This window comes from Pristiophorus japonicus, chromosome 7 (assembly GCF_044704955.1).
Source record: "Pristiophorus japonicus isolate sPriJap1 chromosome 7, sPriJap1.hap1, whole genome shotgun sequence".
Classification (NCBI taxonomy): Eukaryota; Metazoa; Chordata; class Chondrichthyes; family Pristiophoridae; genus Pristiophorus; species Pristiophorus japonicus.
In genome coordinates, this window is record NC_091983.1 from 57,363,194 (window position 1) to 57,386,837 (window position 23,644).

Here is a 23,644-nt window from a genome sequence, read left to right on the forward strand (position 1 = left end):
TAGACTGCCCTGAACAACCCACAGCAGACACCACCTTTTTTGAGTCCACAACACACACCCAAACGATCAACAACACCATCCCGGACCAGGAAATCGAACCCATCACGCCCAACAGCCCAGGAAGGCCAGGCTCACCCAGCAGCCCTGCAGGGCCAACAACACACCAGCCCAGCGAGGGCACAGCCAACACACCAGAACAGACATTTGTACCGAGGCAGTCCACCAGGGAAAGAAAGGCTCCCGACCGCCTCACCTTGTAAATAGTTTTCACTTTGACCTTGTGGGTGTAGTGATGTTGTGTATCTGTAAAGCATGCACTCCCATATTCCGCCACCAGGGAGCTCATCCCCTGAAGTCCCAAGGGATCCCAGCATCCCTTGGGAACACTGCATATAAACCAGCCCCTAAGGCCTGTTCCTCACTCTGGAGTGTCTTATTAAAGACTGAGGTCGCTCTTGCTTTAACCTCCCTGTGTGCAGTCTCGTCTGTGTTAGGAATGCAATACATGGTATTGGGGTCAATGTACTGACCGTGGATAGAGAACTGGTTGGCAGACAGGAAGCAGAGAGTAGGAATAAATGGGTCCTTTTCAGAATGGCAGGCAGTGACTAGTGGGGTGCCGCAGGGCTCAGTGCTGGGACCCCAGCTATTTACAATATACATTAATGATGTAGATGAAGGAATTGAGTGTAATATCTCCAAGTTTACAGATGACACTAAGCTGGGTGGCGGGGTGAGCTGTGAGGAGGACGCCACGAGGCTGCAGGGTGACTTGGACAGGTTAGGTGAGTGGGCAAACGCATGGCAGGCACAGTGTAATGTGGATAAATGTGAGGTTATCCACTTTGGGGGCAAAAACACGAAGGCAGAATATTATCTGAATGGCAACAGATTAGGAAAAGGGGAGGTGCAACGAGACCTGGATGTCATGGTACACCAGTCATTGAAAGTTGGCATGCAGGTACAGCAGGCAGTGAAGAAGGCAAATGGTATTTTGGCCTTCATAGCTAGGGGATTTGAGTATAGGAGCAGGGAGGTCTTACTGCAGTTGTACAGGGCCTTGGTGAGGCCTCACCTGGAATATTGTGTTCAGTTTTGATCTGCTAATCTGAAGAAGGACATTCTTGCTATTGAGGGAGTGCAGCGAAGGTTCACCAGACTGATTCCCGGGATGGCAGGACCGACATATGAGGAGAGACTGGATCAACTGCACCTGTATTCACTGGAGTTTAGAAGGATGAAAGGGGATCTCATAGAAACATATAAAATTCTGATGGGACTGGACAGGTTAGATGCAGGAAGAATGTTCCAGATGTTGGGGAAGTCGAGAACCAGGGGACATAGTCTAAGGATAAGGGGTAAGCCATTTAGAACTGAGATGAGGAGAAACTTCTTCACTCAGAGAGTTGTTAACCTGTGGAATTCCCTACCGCAGAGAGTTGTTGATGCCAGTTCATTAGATATATTCAAGAGAGAGTTAAATATGGCCCTTACGGCTAAAGGGATCAAGGGGAGAAAGCAGGAAAGGGGTACTGAGGTGAATGATCAGCCATGATCTTATTGAATGGTGGTGCAGGCTCAAAGGGCCGAATAACCTATTTCTGCACCTATTTTCTATGTTTCTATGCTCTTCCGGCTGGAAGTGCACGTGCGGCTGCTGCCTGCCATTTTGAGACCTTAGGTGTCCGCGCAGCTCCTGAAAAACTGGCACTGCACGATGCGATTTCTAGACCAATGTGTCCAAACTGGGGCAGATTTTACACTGAGCAATTGTATTTCATTTTCAAAACTTTAAATTTTCTAAAGTCAATTTATAGACAAAAATGGGTCGGTCTTGGTCAGGCACAGAAGGGTAGGTGAATGTATTGCCCTGCTGAAAGTCCACCTTAAGAGGAACAACAATACTAGTATCTCAACAAAAAAATGACAGTGACACCCCCTCCCCGCCCGCACAACACAGAGCTGAGAAGTAAAGTGATAATAAGGGAATAAAAAAGGAAATACTACTACAAAATAACATTATATTAAACAATGTTCCTTCATCGCAAAGAGATGGAGAAAGAAAGTAGTTGAAAAACTGGGACCTCAGCACCAGACTTATTATAGACTGACCCTAGTACAGCTTGTTCTTGTGCTCAGAAGGACAGTAGACTGCAGAATACACATGCAGATATTTCAGTGTAAATTCTTCCATAGTAACATCTCCTAAAAAGAACAAAAACATTTGTTTGAAAGATTGCTCATGAAACACTCAGAGTAATGACTTTCTGAAATAATACAGATGAAGTATGTATCTAATGTTACAATATTAATTTTTTATGTCTGGATTTATTAAATTATTAATATAAAAAAATTCAGAATTTAAGGGGAAGCTGAATAGAAGGTTAAGCTGATAGGGTGAGATGAAATAGGATGTTGGGGCCTCATGTGGAGCATTAACACTGGCATAGACCAGTTGGATGGAATGGCCTGTTCTGTGCTGTAAAAATCTATGTAATTCTATGTGATTTAATACTTTTGGAAGTCATTAAAAATCTGTTGTGTATGAGAACAGCATGAGTGCAAGGAGGTTTAATTTGTGGATACAATTTACACTGTATCTGACCAGCAGGTTGTTTTTAATTTAAAATGTATTATTGTTGTATATATTGGTACAGTGTACGGTATATTTGGATGCTTATGCCTGATGGGGTTATATACTGGACGGCTGGGATGTTGTGCTGCACTGGTAGCTTTGGAGAAGGAGGGTAGTAATTGGGTGGGAGTGTTCAGTGTTCACCCTATCATTTTTCGGGGTGATGTTTGATTGGATTATGGATTATAGCATCTGTGCCCCATTATGAAATCGCTGTTAACCGCTGTTACCATCTTCTCATTTTCAAGGTTAAAGGCAAAAATGCGTTGTTTTTTATGGATTTGTTCTACACTTCTTCTTCTTTCGTATGGTAGTAGCAAAGCAAATCAAACGTCAATATCCAAGTTGGATATCCAGGCCAAAGCTTCCGGTGTAACAGCGTGGATACCTTGTAGGCTGCCTGCAACTATGGAGAAGGTGGCAGCATCTACCATGACCAGTTCTGAGGCGGTTGATGGTTGTCCACTGTTTGCGAGGAAGGTTTGATCCTTCAGGTTGTACTGTGGGGTCTTCTATAAGGAATCCATTCCGTATGTTGCAGTTCTTCCAAGCATTTCACCGTTGGTCATCAAGGCCGTATGTGGTGGTGCGATGTTTGCATGCACGGGGAGCCAAGGTGTGGTGTCGATAAAAGCGTACCGGTGATAATTTTCATAGTAGAGTTCAGCAGGACATCAACAGATTTGACATGTGGACTTGATAGCCATGCCGGAGAGCAGTACTCCGCTGTAGAGTACACCAGGGCGAGTGCTACTGTATGGAGGGTTTGAGTTTCTGTCCTCCATGTGGATCCGGCGAGTTTCTGGATCAAGTTGACCCTACTCTTTGGTTTCTTCCCAAGGTTCTGGCGATGTTGTCTATATGACAGAGTGCGATCAAGCGCCACTCTTAAATAGGAGGGGTTTATGGCATGATTCTACACTGATTAGTGCCATGCAGCAAATGAATGCACAGTTTAACATAGATTTGTATTTTCTGTCATAGGTTTAAAATGCAGATAGTTCAAACTAGAAGTTAAGACAATTGTCAGGGAGGGGAGCAAGCCAGCCCAGTACGCTGCTGCCAATTATGTGTCATATGGATGGACAATTATATGCTGCACGCAAACATCTGCTAATTGTTATGGCACTGTTGGAAAGTCAAGGCAATGAAATGGTTGAGGTACTTATATACTGATACATGTGTGGGAATCAGATACCAGGATAAATGTGGAGCAAATATATAGTGAAGCATAACATTTTTCCAGAGAAACGAGTGGCAAATCTGATTGAAGGTTGTCGTTGCTTCCCATGAAGGTGAGGAGCCACCATTCTAAAGGGTCCACAATGCAAGATCAGCGCATTTAGATATTTTAGTGGCACTCCCAGCTCTCAGTGCATGATGCACCAGGGATGAAAGACTGAAATGTCAGATGCTAGTAACCAGCGGCTGCTGCTGTCCATGGAATGCAAGTTTTATTTTAAAACTGGTACAATTTTAAAGGGGGTGCAGAAACAGAAAGATCTGGGGATGTACGTACACAAATCTTTGAAGGTGGCAGGACAAGGTGGGAGTGTTGTTAAAAAAGCACACGGGATCCATGTATTTATAAACAGATGCATCGAGTACAAAAGCAAGAAAGTTATGCTAAATTTTTATAAGTCACTGTTTAGGCCCCAACTAGAGTATTGTGACCAATTCTGGGCACCACGCTTTAGGAAGGCTATAAAGATTTACTAGAATGGTACCAGGAATATGGGACTTCAGTTACATGGAGACACTAGAGAAGCTGGGTTTGTTCTTCTTAGAACAAGGAAGGGTAAGAGGAGATTTGATAGAATGTTCAAAATCATGAATGGTTTTGACAGAGTAAATAAGGAGAAACTGTTTCCAGTGGTAGAAGGGTCAGAAACCAAAGAATGCACATTTAAAGTAATTGGCAAAAGAGACGACATGAGCCAGCTGTTTTGGGCCTGGAGTTTCCACTTGGCTGCGCTGTCTTTTTCAGTGCAATTCACCTGAAATTGGCGTAACCTGTGCAAAAGATTGTGAAATTTTAAACACAAATTATGCTCAGCACAACTCGAGTTTCTATGAACTTTTGCACTAGTTTAAAAAAACATTGTGCTAGAAGCCAAACCCTCCCACTAAACTATCACGCCCCCAGGATGAATTAATCACCACTGGGAATTTCCTTTAATTATGTTCATTTGCAGGCCTTCGAGGTGGCTCTAAAAATTAAGCTGGTTCTTTTGGGTGCAGGGACACTAATAGCCGTGTTTTAAAAGCTATTGGGGTTGAAATTCGATTGCGCCTCTGTTGCGCATTAACCTGGGCGGAGCAGTAAATTTTGCGCCGGGAAATGGTTTGCGTCTCCAGTTGCAACATTCACCAGCTGGGTCCTGAGTGTGGAGCGGAGCGCTAAGGGAGGCATCCCACACCTTTTTTAGGGCACTAGGCCAGCTGAGCAAATGAAAATCCAGAGGTAAACAGCCGGCCTCCGAGTGTCCAAAGTGAGGCTTCCGTGAAAAAAAAATCCTGACGCCTCATCCACCTGAAAATTAAAAACAATCATACTTACATTCGACATTCTTTCCCTCACTGTGGCCGCTGCAGCTGGAACCGCCAGCTTTCACAGGCGGTCCCACTAGGGCACGCTGCAGGGCGCTACGAATTAGGCGAGTATCGCAACCAGAGGTGTTGCATACCGGCTCGCCTCTCCCGGGCGGTACTACTCCCCGCCCCCGCAAACCCAGCACCGAATGTCCCTGCAGGGCACTGGAAGCTGGCTGCCCGCTCGGAAATGTTCTCTGTCGCGATTACCGCCCCTCCGCCGTGAAAACAGAGGCGGCAACAGACCGAAAATCCAGCTCTTTAAATTTAATTTACTCAGAAACTGACTACTGTACCCCAATTTCACTCGGAAATGGTTCTGTATTTTTCTTTAATATAATTTTCAGTCATTGAAAATTCGATTACTCACAGATGCTGGATTGACACGGTGATTAAAATGCTTTTTTTGTGATTAATCCCATTTTCAGCTGTATTAATCAAAATGCAACCAGTTACCACACTTAAATGTATCAGGGAAGATTTCTTAAAGCAAAATTTTTGAACGCTTCCCAATTGCGCTGGTTCATGGCAGATTTTGCATTTGACGATATGCAGATGTGTTTGAGCGGAAACTCAACAAAAGCTGACTACATCGAGACATGTGCAATTTTGGGCACAATTTGTGCCCAGACCACCAATTACACCAAAGCAGACTCTACCCCAGGATTTGGTTTGCACTACCTGAAATAGTGGTGGAAATAGATTCAGTAATAATTTTCAAAAGGGAATAGGATAGATATTTGAGAAAAGTTTTGCAGGGCTGTGGTGAAAGGACAGGGGGAATGGGACTAATTGGCTCGATCTTTCAAAGGGACACAATGGGCTGAATGGCCTCCTTCTGTGTTGTATCATTCTACGATTCTGTGATTCTACGGTGAGGCTCAAAATCCCTGTTAAGAATAGGCTGGTGGAGGCCAGACAAAAGTGTGAGCAATGTAAGAGTGGCTCTATATAAAGGAAGGGTCTCCCTGGATGTAAACATTTCCTTTCCCCCATTGATATCCCTGAACAGCTCATTCCAAATAGCTGCTTAGCGGCTAGGGTGCTATATAATAGAAAGGCTCCCTAATTTGAAAATTTTCTAGCGTTCTTGTGTGCGGGCTCCTAGCACTCCAGTCACAAGCCAGCTGCACTGGAGCTAGCCAAGTGTATCAGTCATCCTGCTGGGACCAGGCCTCCACACCTGGTATGAAATGCATCAGGCATCAAAATATCATCCATATGGTTTCCCTTTTATTAAGGCACTTACATTACATTTCTCCTAAAGGATATACTTGCATTGGAAGCAGTTGAGGGAAGGTTCATTAGGTTGATTCCTGAGATGAAGGGGTTGACTTATGAGGTTAGGTTGAGCAGGTTGGGCCTATAAACATTGGTGTTGAGAAGAATGAGAGGTGATCTTATTGAAACATGTAAGATAATGAGGGGGCTCGACAAGGTGGATGCAGAGAGGATGTTTCCACTGATAGGGGAACCTAAAACTAGGGGACATAGTCTTAGAATAAGGGGCCGCCCATTTAAAACTGAGATGAGGAGAAATTTCTTCTCTCAGAGGGTGTTAAATAACCCCAGAGAGCTGTGGAGGCTGCATAATTGAATATATTTAAGGCGGAGGTGGACAGATTTTTGAGCGATAAGGGAGTAAAGGGTTATGGGGAGCGGGCAGGGAAGTGGAGCCGAGTCCATGATCAGATCAGCCATGATCTTATTGAATGGCAGAGCAGGTTCGAGGGGCCAAAGGGCCTACTCCTGCTCCTATTTCTTATGTTCTTATGTAAATGTCTCAAAGTACTTCACATAATGAATTACCTTGAAGGCAGTAATTGTTGTTATGTAGCCAAAAATGACAGCGACTTTGTGCACAGCTATATCCCACAGATAGAAATGAGTAACCATTTTGGTGGTGGTTAAGGGGGGGAATGTTGGATAGGCCACCAGCAGAACTCCCTGTTCTCCCTTGAAATAGTGCCACACCATCTTTAACGACCACCTAAGCCATCGGAAGAGGCAGACAAGGCTTCTGTTTATTATCCCATCTGAAGAATGGCATCTCCGACAGTTCAACATTCTCTCAGTATTGCACTGGAGCATCAGCCTAGCTATATAGGCAAACCCTGACGTGGAACCTGAACTCATGGCCTTCAATCATTGAAGACTGGGTTCCCTGGCACTTTGTAATGCTCTGGAGAAGGAAAACACATGCAAGTTGCCGCCAGTTGAATAAGCAGGATTGGGCATAGGAGGCACAACATGGGACAACTCTGCCATGCTGGCCTGCATTCAGTGAAGACATATCCGTTTGAAGTGTGATTTGGAGTGCAATGGTGCTAGGTAGAGAGCAAGGAGGATGGGATGGTTAAGCATGATGCTACATGGCCACGCGTGCTTTGGAGCACTGCAGTATGCTCTGGAAACAATGTTGCTACAGGGACACAACTGAGATGGAAACAAATAGGCGAACTTCAAGTGTAGGGACCACAAGTGAGGATGGCACATTTACAACCATGGGAGCAGCACTCCTAGAGAAGAACTCATTCAAGGGTGAGGGTGCCCCACAACAAACACATGGCTAAATAATCTGTGGGATATATCCCGATCAGTACAAGTGATGGTTGGCTCCCACCTGGAACTGTGAAAGTTTGTGTTTCAAAACACTTCCTGGACACTCAGTGTACATAATTCCTTCCCCGCAAAGATAAAGAAAGAACTTGCATTGATACAGTGCCTTATATCTTCACATCCAAATAATTACTTTCAAAATGTAGGAACTATTATGTTCCTGTGGTCATTTAAGTCATTGCTGTTATGCGCAAATTGGCTGCTGTGTTTCTACGTTACAGCAGTAACTATACTTCATTGGCTGTAAAGCGCTTTGGAACATCCTGAGGTTGTGAAAGGCACTATAGAAATGCAAATTCTTTCTTTCATGTAAGCAAACGAGGAAACTAAGTTGCGCACAGCAAGATCCCACAAACAGCAAATTAGATAAATGCTCTTTCTATGGTTTTGATTGAGGGAGGAATGTTGAAGAGGACACTGCGACAACTCCCTGCTGTTCCTCAAATAGTGCCATAGATTCTTTTATGACCACCTGAGCAAGCAAATGGAGCCTAGTCCTTCATCCAAAAGGCAGAAGTTCTGACAATGGAGCACTCCCTTGGTACTGAACTGAAGCGTCAAGATTATGGGCTCAATGTTCACCAGTGATTTGCGCCATTTTTTTGGCACACGCCGCTTTTTTTGGCCTAAATTTCAAAATCCAAGTTTCCCCAAAGATTGTGCGCCAGCGTAAGTCAGTTAGTTACGATATTTTTAGGTTAGTTTTTTTTTGCATCAGAAGGAGTGTAACCTGATGTCTGCGCCAGTTTTTCACAATTATGCAAGATTGGCCAACTTACATTTCTCCAAGGATGGTGTATGTGACTACTCCCAAAAAACCTTCTGGGCACTTAAGAAAAACCAGCGCACATCAAAAAATCAGCGCAGAAAGACGCCATTGTTTTTAGTCGAAGTTTTGGAGGGAGTCAAGAACACATAAAAATGCATCATCAAGCTTAAATTTTTAAACTTAAAATGCAGAAAATGGAAGTTTCATGGAATTCTTTAAGTTTTGATTTTTTTAAAGTGCCACGCCACCACCGAACGTCTCCAAACCGGACTCGAGAGTCGGAGTGTCGGCCGGCAGAATCGATCCCTCGCCCGGACATAGCGACTTGGGGCTCAGCTTGAAAAGAAGCCCAGGGGGGCTGTGGGAAGGTGTAGAAGGCAAAGTGAAGGCATGAGAAGCCTTATGCATCAAATTACATTACAGCAAAATTCTAAAGGGGCAAAGAGTGTTAGAAAGACAAGCCTGAAGGCTCTGTGCCTCAATGCGAGGAGTATTCAGAATAAGGTGGACGAATTAACTGCGCAGATAGCAGTTAATGGGTATGATGTAATTGGCATCACGGAGACATGGCTCCAGGGTGACCAAGGCTGGGAACTCAACATCCAGGGGTATTCAACATTTAGGAAGGATAGACAGAAAGGAAAAGGAGGCGGGGTGGCGTTGCTGGTTAAAGAGGACATTAATGCAATAATAAGGAAGGACATTGGCTTGGATGATGTGGAATCTGTATGGGTGGAGCTACGGAATACCAAAGGGCAGAAAACGCTGGTGGGAGTTGTGTACAGGTCACCAAACAGTAGTAGTGAGGTTGGGGACAGCAGCAAACAAGAAATAAGGAATGTGTGCAATAAAGGTACGGCAGTTATCATGGGCAACTTTAATTTACATATAGATTGGGCTAACCAAACTGGTAGCAATGCGGTGGAGGAGGATTCCTGGAGTGCATTAGGGATGGTTTTCTTGACCAATATGTCGAGGAACCAACTAGAGAGCTGGCCATCCTAGACTGGGTGATGTGTAATGAGAAGGGACTAATTAGCAATCTTGTTGTGCGAGGCCACTTGGGGAAGAGTGACCATAATATGGTAGAATTCTTTATTAAGATGGAGAGTGACACAGTTAAATCAGAAACTAGAGTCCTGAACTTAAGGAAAGCTAACTTCGACAGCATGAGGCGTGAATTGGCTAGAATAGACTGGCGAGTGATACTTAAAGGGTTGACGGTAGATAGGCAATGGCAAACATTTATAGATCACATGGATGAACTTCAACAATTGTACATCCCTGTCTGGAGTAAAAATAAAACAGGGAAGATGGCTCAACCGTGGCTAACAAGGGAAATTAAGGATAGTGTTAGATCCAAGGAAGAGGCATATAAATTGGCCAGAAAAAGCAGCAAACCAGAGGACTGGGAGAAATTTAGAATTCAGCAGAGGAGGACAAAGGGTTTAATTAAGAGGGGGAAAATAGAGTACAAGAGGAAGCTTGCTGGGAACATAAAAACTGACAGCAAAAGCTTTTATAGATATGTGAAGAGAAAAAGAGTAATGAAGACAAACATAGGTCCCTTGCAGTCAGACTCGGGTGAATTTATAATGGGGAACAAAGAAATGGCAGACCAATTTAACAAATACTTTGGTTCTGTCTTCACGAAGGAAGACACAAATAACCTTCCGGATATACTAGGGGACCGAGGGTCTCATGGGAAGGAGGAATTGAAGGATATCCAAATTAGGCGGGAAATTGTGTTGGGGAAATTGATGGGATTGAAGGCCGATAAATCCCCGGGGCCTGATTGTCTGCATCCCAGAGTACTTAAGGAAGTGGCCCTAGGAATAGTGGATGCATTGGTGATCATTTTCCAACAGTGTATCGACTCTGGATCAGTTCCTATGGACTGGAGGGTAGCTAATGTAACACCATTTTTTAAAAAAGGAGGGAGAGAGAAAACGGGTAATTACAGACCGGTTAGCCTGACATCAGTAGTGGGGAAAATGTTGGAATCAATCATTAAGGATGAAATAGCAGCGCATTTGGAAAGCAGTGACAGGATCGGTCCAAGTCAGCATGGGTTTATGAAAGGGAAATCATGCTTGACGAGTCTTCTGGAATTTTTTGAGGATGTAACTAGCAGAGTGGACAAGGGAGAATCAGTGGATGTGGTGTATTTGCACTTTCAAAGGGCTTTTGACAAGGTCCCGCACAAGAGATTGGTGTGCAAAATCAAAGCGCATGGTACTGGGGGTAATGTACTGACGTGGATAGAGAACTGGTTGGCAGATAGTAAGCAGAGAGTCGGGATAAACGGGTCCTTTTCAGAATGGCAGATAGTGACTAGTGGAGTGCCGCAGGGTTCAGTGCTGGGATCCCAGCTCTTTACAATATACATTAACGATTTAGATGAAGGAATTGAGTGTAATATCTCCAAGTTTGCAGACGGCACTACACTGGGTGGCGGTGTGAGCGGTGAGGAGGACGCTAAGAGGCTTCAGGGTGACTTGGACAGGTTAGGTGAGTGGGCAAATGCATGGCAGATGCAGTATAATGTGGATAAAGGTTATCCATTTTGGGGGCAAAAACACGAAGGCAGAATATTATCTGAATGGCGGCAGATTAGGAAAAGGGGAGGTGCAATGAGACCTGGGTATCATGGTTCATCAGTCATTGAATGTTGGCATGCAGGTGCAGCAGGCGGTGAAGAAGGCAAATGGTATGTTGGCCTTCATAGCTAGGGGATTTGAGTATAGGAGCAGGGAGGTCTTACTGCAGTTGTACAGGGCCTTAGTGAGGCCTCACCTGGAATATTGTGTTCAGGTTTGGTCTCCTAATCTGAGGAAGGACGTTCTTGCTATTGAGGGAGTGCAGCGAAGGTTCACCAGACTGATTCCAGGGATGGCTGGACTGACATATGAGGAGAGACTGGATTAACTGGGCCTTTATTCACTGGAGTTTAGAAGGATGAGAGGGATCTCATAGAAACATATAAGATTCTGACAGGACTGGACAGGTTAGATGCGGGAAGAATGTTCCCGATGTTGGGGAAGTCCAGAACCAGAGGACATAGCCTTAGGATAAGAGGTAGGCCATTTAGGACTGAGATGAGGAGAAACTTCTTCACTCAGAGAGTTGTTAAGCTGGGGAATTCCCTGCCACAGAGTGTTGTTGATACCAGTTCATTGGATATATTCAAGATGGAGTTAGATATGGCCCTTACGGCTAAGGAGATCAAGGGGTATGGAGAGAAAGCAGGAACGGGGTACTGTGGGACTGATCAGCCATGATCTTATTGAATGGCGATGCAGGCTCGAGGGACCAAATGGCCTACAACTGCACCTATTTTCTATGTTTCTATGTTGCAGCTCCGATTTTTCTAATGAGAATTAAAGTTCTCACATGCACAACTGGATCTTTAAAAATGGCCGAATGCAGACCGGGAGCTGTACTGGGCATGCGCGTCCATAGCAGTCACGTCAAAAACCTCCATTTTTTTTTACATACTTGCGCAGAAGGGGTTGGCATTGTTTTTTCAGAGCAGACATTAGGCTCCACCCTCCTGAAGCTACAGAACAGGCTGCGCAGTGCCAAATTCAAAAAATAGAACGGGAAATTTGCTACTTATTTTTTTGGAGTAGTTGCGGTCAAAACAAACGGGCATAACTCTGGCAATACGCCAAAAAACGGCACTGGAGAAAATTGAGCCCAAATTATTTAAGTCTTAGGCTGAGGCTTAAACTCACTTCGTTCTGACTCAGAGTCAAGAGTGCTACCACCTGAGCCAATAACCCAAATCACCTAAATGACCTACGAGGAAGAGAAAGTACAACAATAGAGCAGGGGAATTAAGTCAAAAACAATTGAAGCCAGGCAAAGATATCTTGAGGCTTTTTGGTTTTGTACTTGTATATTCTAGTTATAAGATTGTATTCCAAATTAAATAGCCTGCTTCCACCTGCAGGGCAGTAGTGATACCCGCCCTCCTATATGGCTCAGAAAGGTGGACCATATACAGCAGGCATCTCAAAGCACTGGAGAAGTACCACCAATGCTGCCTCCGCAAAATCTTGCAAGTCTACTGGGAAGATAGACGCACCAACGTCAGTGTTTTCATTCAGGCCAACAGCCCCAGCACTGAAGCACTGACCACGCTTGACCAGCTCCGTTGGACAGGCCATATTGTCCGCATGCCCAACATGAGACTCCCTAAGCAGGCGCTCTACTCAGAACTCCGACACGGCAAGCGAGCACCAGGTGGGCAGAGGAATCGTTTCAAGGACACCCTCAAAGCCTCCTTGATAAAGTGCAACATCCCGTCTGACACCTGGGAATCCCTAGCCCAAGACCGCCCAAATTGGAGGAAGAGCATTCGGGAGGGCGCTAAGCACCTCGAGTCTCGTTGCCAAGAGCATGCAGAAATCAAGCGCAGACAGTGGAAGGTGTGTCCGTCAAACCAGACTCCCCACCCACCCTTTCCTTCAACGACTGTCTGTTCCACCTGTGACAGAGACTGTAATTCCTGCATTGGACTGTTCAGTCACCTGAGAACTCACTTTTAGAGTGGAAGCAAGTCTTCCTCGATTCCAAGGGACTGCCTATGATGACGATGATGATGATATTATCTAGGCCTCTCAGCCCTGAGTCCTGTTCCCTCTCACTCTTTTCTCCAGTGAAAACTAGTTCAGCTCTTGGCAGTATTGATCTCAGTGTCAGTATTTACAAAGCCAGCATTGCTGCCAGTACTTAGTGCAGTTCTTTATAAGTCTGTATTTACCAGCATTGAACTCATTGACATTTACAGTGTTTGTATTTACCAGCAGTATTGATCTCAGACCATGTATTCACTATAGATACATGCAATAAAAGATATTGGCAATTTGTTGCATTACATCAATAACAACCCTTCTCAGTGCAGTGGTAAGTGTTTGTGACGAGTAACTCCAGACACTACCTAGTAAAACCAATTGCGTAAAAAAAAAAGACTTTGCTGTGTGAAATTATAGCAAGATCACACTTTTCTCGTGTGATTTGCCACAGAAGTTTCAAATCTCAGCCAGGTTGTCAGCAAAAGAGTTTTCCACATGAAAGCAGAGAGGGCTGAAGGCCACCGTAAACCTGGGGCACTTTTCTGCATTTGCTGACCAGTCTCATGTTCACACAGGTTCGGAAGCAAGTCACCTGTTGGGAGTACCTAATCTGTAAGTGGCATTTCCTTTTTCCTCATCCGAGGATTCCCCTCTGCCGTAGTTAACATGGCCCTCGACTGTGTCTGTTCTGTTTCCCGCACTTCTGCTCTCACCCCTTCCCCCCCCCCCTCTCAGAACCATGACAGGGTTCCCCTTGTCCCCATCTTTCACCCCACCAGCCTGCATGTTCAATGGATCATCCTCTGCCATTTCCGTCACCTCCAGCGTGATCCCAGGACCAATCACATCTTCCCCTCCCCTCCCCTCTCAGCATTCCGAAAGGATCGCTCCCTCTGCGGCACCCTGGTCCATTCTGCAGTCACCCCCAGCAGCACCTCCCCTTCCCACGGCACCTTTCCATGCAAGCGCAGGAGATGCAACACCTGCTTTTTTACCTCCTCCCTTCCCACTATCATTCCAGGCAAACAGTGATTTACTTGTACTTCTTTCAATTAATTACACTGTATTCGCTGCTCACTATGTGATCTCCTCTACACTGGGGAGACCAAACGCAGATTGGGTGACCACTTTGCAGAACACCTTCGTTCAATCCGCAAATGTGTCCCTGAGCTTCCGGTAGCCTGTCACGTTCATTCTCCACTCCACTCCCACTCTGACCTCTCTGTCCTTGGTCTCCTACACTGTTCCAATGAAGCTCAACGCAAGCTCAAGGAACACCACCTCATCTTTCATTTAGGCACTCTACAGCCTTCCGGACTCAACATCGAGTTCAACAATTTCAGACCATAACCTCTGCCTATATTTTGTGACCTTTCCTCCCATTTTTTTTACAAACCCCCACCCCCCCTTTTTTATTTTTATTTTTTTCTGTTTTTCATGGCAGCTGGTAATTATTCTACCATTCACACCCTATCTAGACTCATCTTTTGTTCCTAATTTGTGTCATTACCATCTCAATTTGGCTCATCGTCCCTTTTGTATCTCAAATCTCTCCTGCCATCCACCTTACCACAGACCTTCCATTTTGTTCTTCCTCCCCTCTCCCTTTCAGTGTTCCAGCACTTCCTTAAGAATCTGTTCAAAATTTGCCAGTTCTGACGAAGGGTCATTGACCTGAAACGTTAACTCTGTTTCTCTCCACGGATGCTGCCTGACACACTGAGTGTTCCAGCTTTTTCTGTTTTATTTCAGATTCCAGCATCCACAGTATTTTGCTTTTATGTCAATTTTATTGGCAGCTTCTGCTTTTTCCAACGACAGCACCACTGAGCTAACGGTGGCAGCGGGAGGGAGAGGGAAAATGAACTGAAAAATAAAGAAATGCTCAAATACAAATTTCAAGATTCAATATCCAAAGCATTGTGATTCCTGCAACTCCCCAAGTATGTTGTGTATGCAATAACTCAATAGACTGAATACTGTAAACTCCAAACAGGTACAAACCTGGCTCTACTTTATTAGGGCCCAAAGTGATTACATTACAAGATGGTTGGCCTTTTATATTTGGGCCGCACACATGTGCAACAGCCCAATGACCTCTGACAGTGGCGCCACCTGGTGGCTAATAAACTCAAGCATACATACATGACAATATCCCCCTTTAAGATATTAGTAACGGTCTTTTTACAAATTGAGATGGTCTGGGGTTTTCCACTCCCGAGTTGAATGACTCAGTTCAACTCCAGCCTTGGGCAAGTATTCTGAATCTGTTATGACTGGGGGCTGGGTAGCCGATCTGATGGGAGTAGCAATGACCACGTCAGGGATTGAAAGTCCAGATTCATTGACCATGTTAGTGATTGAAAGTCCAGATTCATTGATGACAGCGGAGTCCTCTGATGACTGAGGGTAGGTTGGTTGGTCACTGATTGTGTCTTCCTCAGACTGTTCTGGTTCATCCGTGTGACGCAGCTTTATCTGATTGATATGTTTCCTGCATGTCTGCCCACTCTTGAGCTTAACGATAAACATTCTGTTACCCTCCTTGGCCGTAACAGTACCGGCAATCCATTTGGGTTCTTGACCATAATTCAGTACATACACAGGATCGTTGATAGAAATGTCGCATGACACAGTAGTGTGATCATGATACCACTGCTGACTTTGACGTCTGTATTCGACATGATTATTCAAGTCAGGGTGGACAAGAGAGAGCCTGGTCTTGAGACCTTTCTTCATCAATAGTTCAGCAGGGGCAATCACGGTAAGCATACGGGGTCTTATCCTGTAACTAAGCAATATGCATGACAAGCGAGTTTGCAGTGAACCTTGAGTTACTCATTTCATACTCTGCTTGATGGTTTGGACCGCACGCTCTGCTTGTCCATTGGATGCAGGTTTGAATGTTGCTGACCTCACATGTTTGATACCACTGAGTTTGAACTCTTGAAACTCCATACTGGCAAAGCAGGATCCGTTGTCGCTTACAATGATGTCAGGCAGACCATGGGTAGCAAACGTGACACGAAGGCTCTCAATGGTAGCTGTCGATGTGCTGGATGACATGATTGTACACTCTATCTGCTTGGAATAAGCATCCACCACAACTAAGAGCATCTTTCCCAGGAAGGGACCTGCAAAGTCGATGTGGATCCTGGACCATGGTTTAGATGGCCACGACCACAGACTCAGCGACGATTCCGCTGGTGCTTTACTAAGCTGCATGCAAGTGTTGCACTGATGCACACATGATTCCAGATCAGAGTCAATGCCAGGCCACCATACATGAGACCTGGCAATGGCTTTCATCATGACAATACCGGGTTGCGTGCTATGTAGATCATGCACAAATTTCTCTCTGCCTTTCTTGGCCATAACAACATGATTACCCCATAGTATATAATCTGATTGAATGGATAGCTCGCCTTTGCGAAGGATGTAAGGTTTGGTCTCCTCGCACATTTGCTTGGGTATGGCAGACCAATTACCACTAAGGATACAACGTTTCACAACCGATAATATTGGGTCCTGGCTGATCCAGGTCTTAACTTGTTGGGGTTCAGGGGTTCCTTCACTTTCAAAAGTATCCATGTCGAACAGTAGGTCTTCAGGTTGTAGTGTTTCCACCTCCGGTGTAGGCAACGGCAGATGGCTCAATGCATCGGCACAATTCTCAGTGCCAGGTCTATGGCGAATGACATAATCATAGGCAGATAATATCAGTGCCCATCTCTGGATGTGGGACGATGCATTGGTATTGATAATTTTGTTTTCCGAAAACAATGAAATGAGTGGCATTTGATCTGTTTCCAGTTCAAACCGAAGACCAAACAGGTACTAATGCATCTTTTTAACCCCATACACACAGGCTAGTGCTTCTTTCTCTACCATGCTGTCGGCTCTTTCCGCCTTTGACAAACTTTTTGAAGCATATGCAACAGGTTGTAATTTGCCCGACTCATTTGCTTGTTGGAACACGCAACCAACACCATATGACGAAGTATCACAGGCCAATACTCGACGCTTACACGGATCATGATGTACCAGCAGCTTGTTAGAGCAAAGCAGATTAGTAGCTTTCTCAAAAGCTCTATCTTGAGACGCACCCCAAACCCAGTTGTCACCTTTTCTTAGCAGCATGTGCAGTGGCTCTAATCGGGTGCTCAATCTAGGTAAGAAATTTCCTAAGTAGTTGAGTAGACCAAGGAACGAACGCAGCTCCGTCACATTCTGAGGCTTGGATGCATTTTTGATGGCCTTGGTTTTCGAGTCCGTAGGTCTGATACCGTCAGCAGCAATTTTTCTCCCCAGGAATTCAACTTCCGATGCCATGAAGACGTACTTTGAGCGTTTCAGTCTGAGTCCCACTTTGTCCAAAAGATGTAGAACCTCTTCCAGGTTGTTCAGATGTTCGGCGGAGTCATGACTTGTGGCCAGTATGTCATCTTGTAACATGACGGTTCTGGGGACGGACTTTAGTCGACTCTCCATGTTCCTCTGAAATATGGCTGCAGCCGAGTGAATTCCAAAAGGGCATCTGTTATAGATAAACAGTCTTTTATGAGTGTTGATGCATGTAAGTTTCTTCGATGTGTCATGTGGGCTGATGTCAGATCCAGTTTTGTGAACAACTTCCCCCCCGGCTAGCGTTGCAAACAGGCCATCAGCCTTCGATAACGGGTATTGATCCTGTTTCGAAACTCGGTTGATCATAACCTTGTAGTCTCCACAAATCCTGACAGTGCCATCACTTTTCAACACGGGAACAATGGGGCTAGCCCATTTGTTAAATTCGACCGGTGATATGATCCCTTCACGCTGGAGTCTGTCCAGTTCGATTCCGACCTTCTCCCTCATCATGTACGGAACTGCCCGAGCTTTATGATGGACGTGTCTTGCATCCGAGTCCATGTGGATCTGCACCTTGGCTCCCGTGAAATTGCCGATGACTAGTTCAAACAGCGAGGGGAACTTGCTCAGCAATTGAGCACATGGAGTATCCTCCTCCGACGGCATCGCTTTGATCTCGTTCTAATTCCATTTGATTTTTTCTAACCAGTTCCTGTCGAACAGCGTTGGATCATTGCCTAGAACAATCCATAACGGTAAATTGCACCATCATACGACACCTTGATTACTGCACTGCCAATCACCATTATGAGTTCTTTAGTGTACATACATAACTTGGCATTGACTGGACTCAGATTAGGCCTCACAGCCTTAGTATCCCACAAGCTGTCGAATGTCCTCTGGCTCATTATTGATTGACTCGCACCCGTGTCCAATTCCATCGATACTGGCATACCATTAAGTTTTACATTAATCATTATCAGTTGGCTCTTTGTTAGGAACGAATACAGTCCATACACTTCCTCCTCTGGTATCTTGGATTGCATATCCGGATCCACGCTAGACTGGTCACCATCCGCCAAGTGGTGTGTCGCAGCACGCTTGCTCAGTTGCGGACACGTGTGCTGGAGATGCCCCACTCTCGAACAGCCTTTACAAATATATTGTTTAAACCAACACTGATGATGCCGATGATTTCCCCCACAACGCCAACATGGTGATATCAGATTCATTCCCGTTGGCGGACTTTAAGCAGCCACAGGTTTCGCGTATGCAGTCGGGTAGGCCCTTCCATATGCAACTCTGCCATGATACTATCTTGTTTACAGTACTTGCCGAGTTCAGATTTTTCAATGATATCTGCTTTAAGCTTTTGTCCATCATCATGCATATTTGGGCAATCGTGATGGCCTTGCTCAAATCCAGCGTCTCTGCCGCCAGTAGCTTATGCAGGATCACCTCGTGGTTGATGCCGATTACAAAGAAGTCCCGCAGCATGTCTGCCAACGCAGTTTTGAACTTACACGGTCCAGCTAGACGTCTTAGGTCGGCAACGAATTCCGGTACATCCTGGCTCTCAGAATGAATGTGCATATAGAATCGATATCTTGAGATGATGATGCCTTCATCTGGTTTGAGATGGTCACGTACCAGAGCACACAATGTTTCATAGTCCTTGTCGATTGGACTTAAGGGCGAGAGGAGATTCTATAGGAGTCATAGAAACATAGAAACATAGAAAATAGGTGCAGGAGTAGGCCATTCAGCCCTTCGAGCCTGCACCGCCATTCAATGAGTTCATGGCTGAACATGCAACTTCAGTTTCCCATTCCTGCTTTCTCACCATATCCCTTGATCCCCCTAGTAGTAAGGACTACATCTAACTCCTTTTTGAATATATTTAGTGAATTGGCCTCAACAACTTTCTGTGGTAGAGAATTCCACAGGTTCACCACTCTCTGGGTGAAGATGTTTCTCCTCATCTCGGTCCTAAATGGCTTACCCCTTATCCTTAGACTGTGACCCCTGGTTCTGGACTTCCCCAACATTGGGAACATTCTTCCTGCATCTAACCTGTCTAAACCCATCAGAATTTTAAATGTATCTATGAGATCCCCTCTCATTCTTCTGAACTCCAGTGAATACAAGCCCAGTTGATCCAGTCTTTCTTGATATGTCAGTCCTGCCATCCCAGGAATCAGTCTGGTGAACCTTTGCTGCACTCCCTCAATAGCAAGAATGTCCTTCCTCAAGTTAGGAGACCAAAACTGTACACAATACTCCAGGTGTGGCCTCACCAAGGCCCTGTACAACTGTAGTAACACCTCCCTGCCCCTGTACTCAAATCCCCTTGCTATGAAGGCCAACATGCCATTTGCTTTCTTAACCACCTGCTGTACCTGCATGCTAACCTTCAATGACTGATGTACCATGACACCCAGGTCTCATTGCACCTCCCCTTTTCCTAATCTGTCACCATTCAGATAATAGTCTGTCTCTCTGTTTTTACCACCAAAGTGGATAACCTCACATTTATCCACATTATACTTCATCTGCCATGCATTTGCCCACTCACCTAACGTATCCAAGTCACTCTGCAGCCTCATAGCATCCTCCTCGCAGCTCACACTGCCACCCAACTTTGTGTCATCCGCAAATTTGGAGATACTACATTTAATCCCCTCGTCTAAATCATTAATGTACAATGCAAACAGCTGGGGCCCCAACACAGAACCTTGTGGTACCCCACTAGTCACTGCCTGCCATTCTGAAAAGTACCCATTTACTCCTACTCTTTGCTTCCTGTCTGCCAACCAGTTCTCAATCCATGTCAGCACACTACCCCCAATCCCATGTGCTTTAACTTTGCACATTAATCTCTTGTGTGGGACCTTGTCGAAAGCCTTCTGAAAGACTTTCGGACCGCAATGGATGATTTTAACCTCCATATTGATTGGACAAATCAAATTGGTCAGGGTAGCCTTGAGGAGGAGTTCATAAAGTGCATAAGGGATGGGTTCCCAGCATGTAACAGAACCAACCGGGTGATAGGCTTTCTTAGATCTGGTCCTGTGTAATGAGACAGGATTAATAAACAATCTCCTAGTAAAGGATCCCCTTAGAATGAGTGATCATAGCATGATTAAATTTCAAATTCAGATGGAAGGTGAGAAAGTTGGATCTCTAAACAGCGTACTAAGCTTAAATAAAGGAGACTATGAAGGTATGAGGACAGATTGGGTAAAGTGGACTGGGAAAATAGATTAAAGTGTGGGACAGTTGATGAACAGTGGTGTACAATTAAGGAGATATTTCACAACTCTCAAGAAGAAATATATTCCAGTGAGGAGGAAATGGTGTAAGAGAAAAAATAGCAATCCGTGACTAACTAAAGAAATAAAGGACGGTATCCAATTAAAAACAAGTGCATACAAAGTGGCCAAAACTAGTGGGAGGACAGAAGACTGGGAAGCTTTTAAAAGCCAGCAAGGAACGAGTAAAAAAATGATTAAGAAAGGGAAGATAGACTATGAAAGTAAACTAGCATGAAATATAAAAACAGATAGCAAGAGTTTCTATAGGTATATAAAAAGGAAAAGAGTGGCTAAAGTAAATATTGGTCCCTTAGAGGACGAGACCGGGGAATTAGTAATGGGGAACATGGAGATGGCAGAATCTCTGAACAAATATTTTGTATCAGTCTTTACAGTAGAGGACACTAACAATATTTCAACAGTGGATAGTCAAGGGGCTATAGGGGGGGAGGAACTTAACACAATCATAATCACTAAGAAGGTGGTACTCAGTAAGATAATGGGACTAAAGGCAGATAAATCCCCTGGACCTGATGGCTTGCATCCTCGGGTCATAAGAGAAGTAGCAGCAGGGACAGTGGATGCATTGGTTGTAATTTACCAAAATTCCCTGGATTCTGGGGAGGTCGTAGCAGATTGGAAAATTGCAAATGTGACGCCCCTATTTAAAAAAGGAGACAGACAAAAAACAGGAATCTATAGACTAGTTCGCCTAAAATCTGTGGTTGGGAAAATGTTGGAGTCCATTATTAAAGAAGCAGTAGCAGGACATTTGGATAAGCAAAATTCGGTCAGGCAGAGTCAGCATGGATTTATGAAGGGGAAGTCATGTTTGACAAATTTGCTGGAGTTCTTTGAGGGTGTAACGAACAGGGTGGATAAAGGGGAACCAGTGGATATGGTATATTTGGACTTCCAGAAGGCATTTCACAAGGTGCCACATAAAAGGTTACTGCACAAGATAAAAGTTCATGGGGTTGGGGGTAATATATTAGCATGGATAGAGGATTGGCTAACTAACAAAGTACAGAGAGTTGGGATAAATGGTTCATTCTCTGGTTGGCAACCAGTAACTAGTGGGGTGTCGCAGAGATTAGTGCTGGGACCCCAACTAGTTACTATCTATATTAACGACTTGGAAGAAGGGACTGAGTGTAACATAGCCAAGTTTGCTGACGATACAAAGATGGGAGGAAAAGCAATGTGTGAGGAGGACACAAAAAATCTTCAAAAGGACATAGACAGGCTAAGTGAGTGGGCAAATTTTTGCAGATGGAGTATAATGTCAGAAAGTGTGAGGTCATGCACTTGGGCAGAAAAAAATCAAAGAGCAAGTTATTATTTAAATGGAGAAAGATTGCAAAGTAGTACAGCGGGACCTGGGGGTACATGTGCATGAAATGCAAAAGGATAGTATGCAGGTACAGCAAGTGATTAGGAAGGCCAATGGAATCTTGGCTTTTATTGCAAAGGGGATGGAGTATAAAAGCAGGGAAGTCTTGCTACAGCTATACAAGGTATTGGTGAGGCCACACCTGGAATACTGCGTGCAGTTTTGGTTTTCATATTTACGAAAGGATATACTTACTTTGTAAGTTCAAAGAAGGTTCACTAGGTTGATTCCAGGGATGAGGGGGTTGACTTATGAGGAAAGATTGAGTAGATTGAGCCTCTACTCATTGAAATTCAGAAGAATGAGAGGCGATCTTAACAAAATGTATAAGATTATGAGGGGGCTTGACAAGATGGATGCAGAGAGGATGTTTCCACTGATGGGGGAGACTAGAACTAGAGGGCATGATCTTAGACTAAGGGGCCACCCATTTAAAACTGAGATGAGGAGGAATTTCTTCTCTCAGAGGGTTGTAAATCTGTGGAATTTGCTGCCTCAGAGAGCTGTGGAAGCTGGGACATTGAATAAATTTAAGACAGAAATTGACAGTTTCTTGAACGATAGGGGGATAAGAGGTTATGGGGAGCGGGCAGGGAAGTGTAGCTGAATCCATGATCAGATCAGCCATGATCTTATTGAATGGCGGAGCAGGCTCGAGGGGCCGTATGGACTACTCCTGATCCTATTTCTTATGTTCTTAAACCGTGAGGATGACCACCCGGTACCGAACTGCATCTGCTTCTTCCTCCATTTTGTTGGCCACGAAGTACTGGTTCAAGCGGGCTACAAAGTCTGCCCAATGTTCTCCCTCCACGAATCGCTCCAATATTCCAATTGTGCTCATTTTTGCATGCAAAGGTTCTTGTTAACTCGTCGCAAAATGTTGTGTATGCAATAACTCAATAGACTGAATACTGTAAACTCCGAACAGGTACAAACCAGGCTCTACTTTATTCGAGCCCAAAGTGATTACATTACAAGATGGCTGGCCTTTTATACCTAGGCTGCACACACATGCGCACAGCCCAATGATCTCCGACAGTGGCGCCACCTGGTGTCTAGTAAACCCAAGCATACATACATGACACTATAAATAAAGGGAATGTAATCGATGTGGTAAATATGGATTTTCAGAAGATGTTTAATACGGTGCCACTTGCATTTAACTCACATCTTATGTTCTTCTCGGGCATTCCAAAGCAATCCACAACAAAAGAATTGCTTTTGAAGTGCAGTTCCTGTTGTTATGCAGGTAAACATAGCTTCCACTTTGCACACAGCAAAGTCCCATAAACAGCAAATTAGATGAATAACCAGTCAATCTGCTTTTGGTGGAGTTGATCAAATGAAGAACGTTGACCAGGACACTGGGAGAACTCTCTGCTCTCCCTT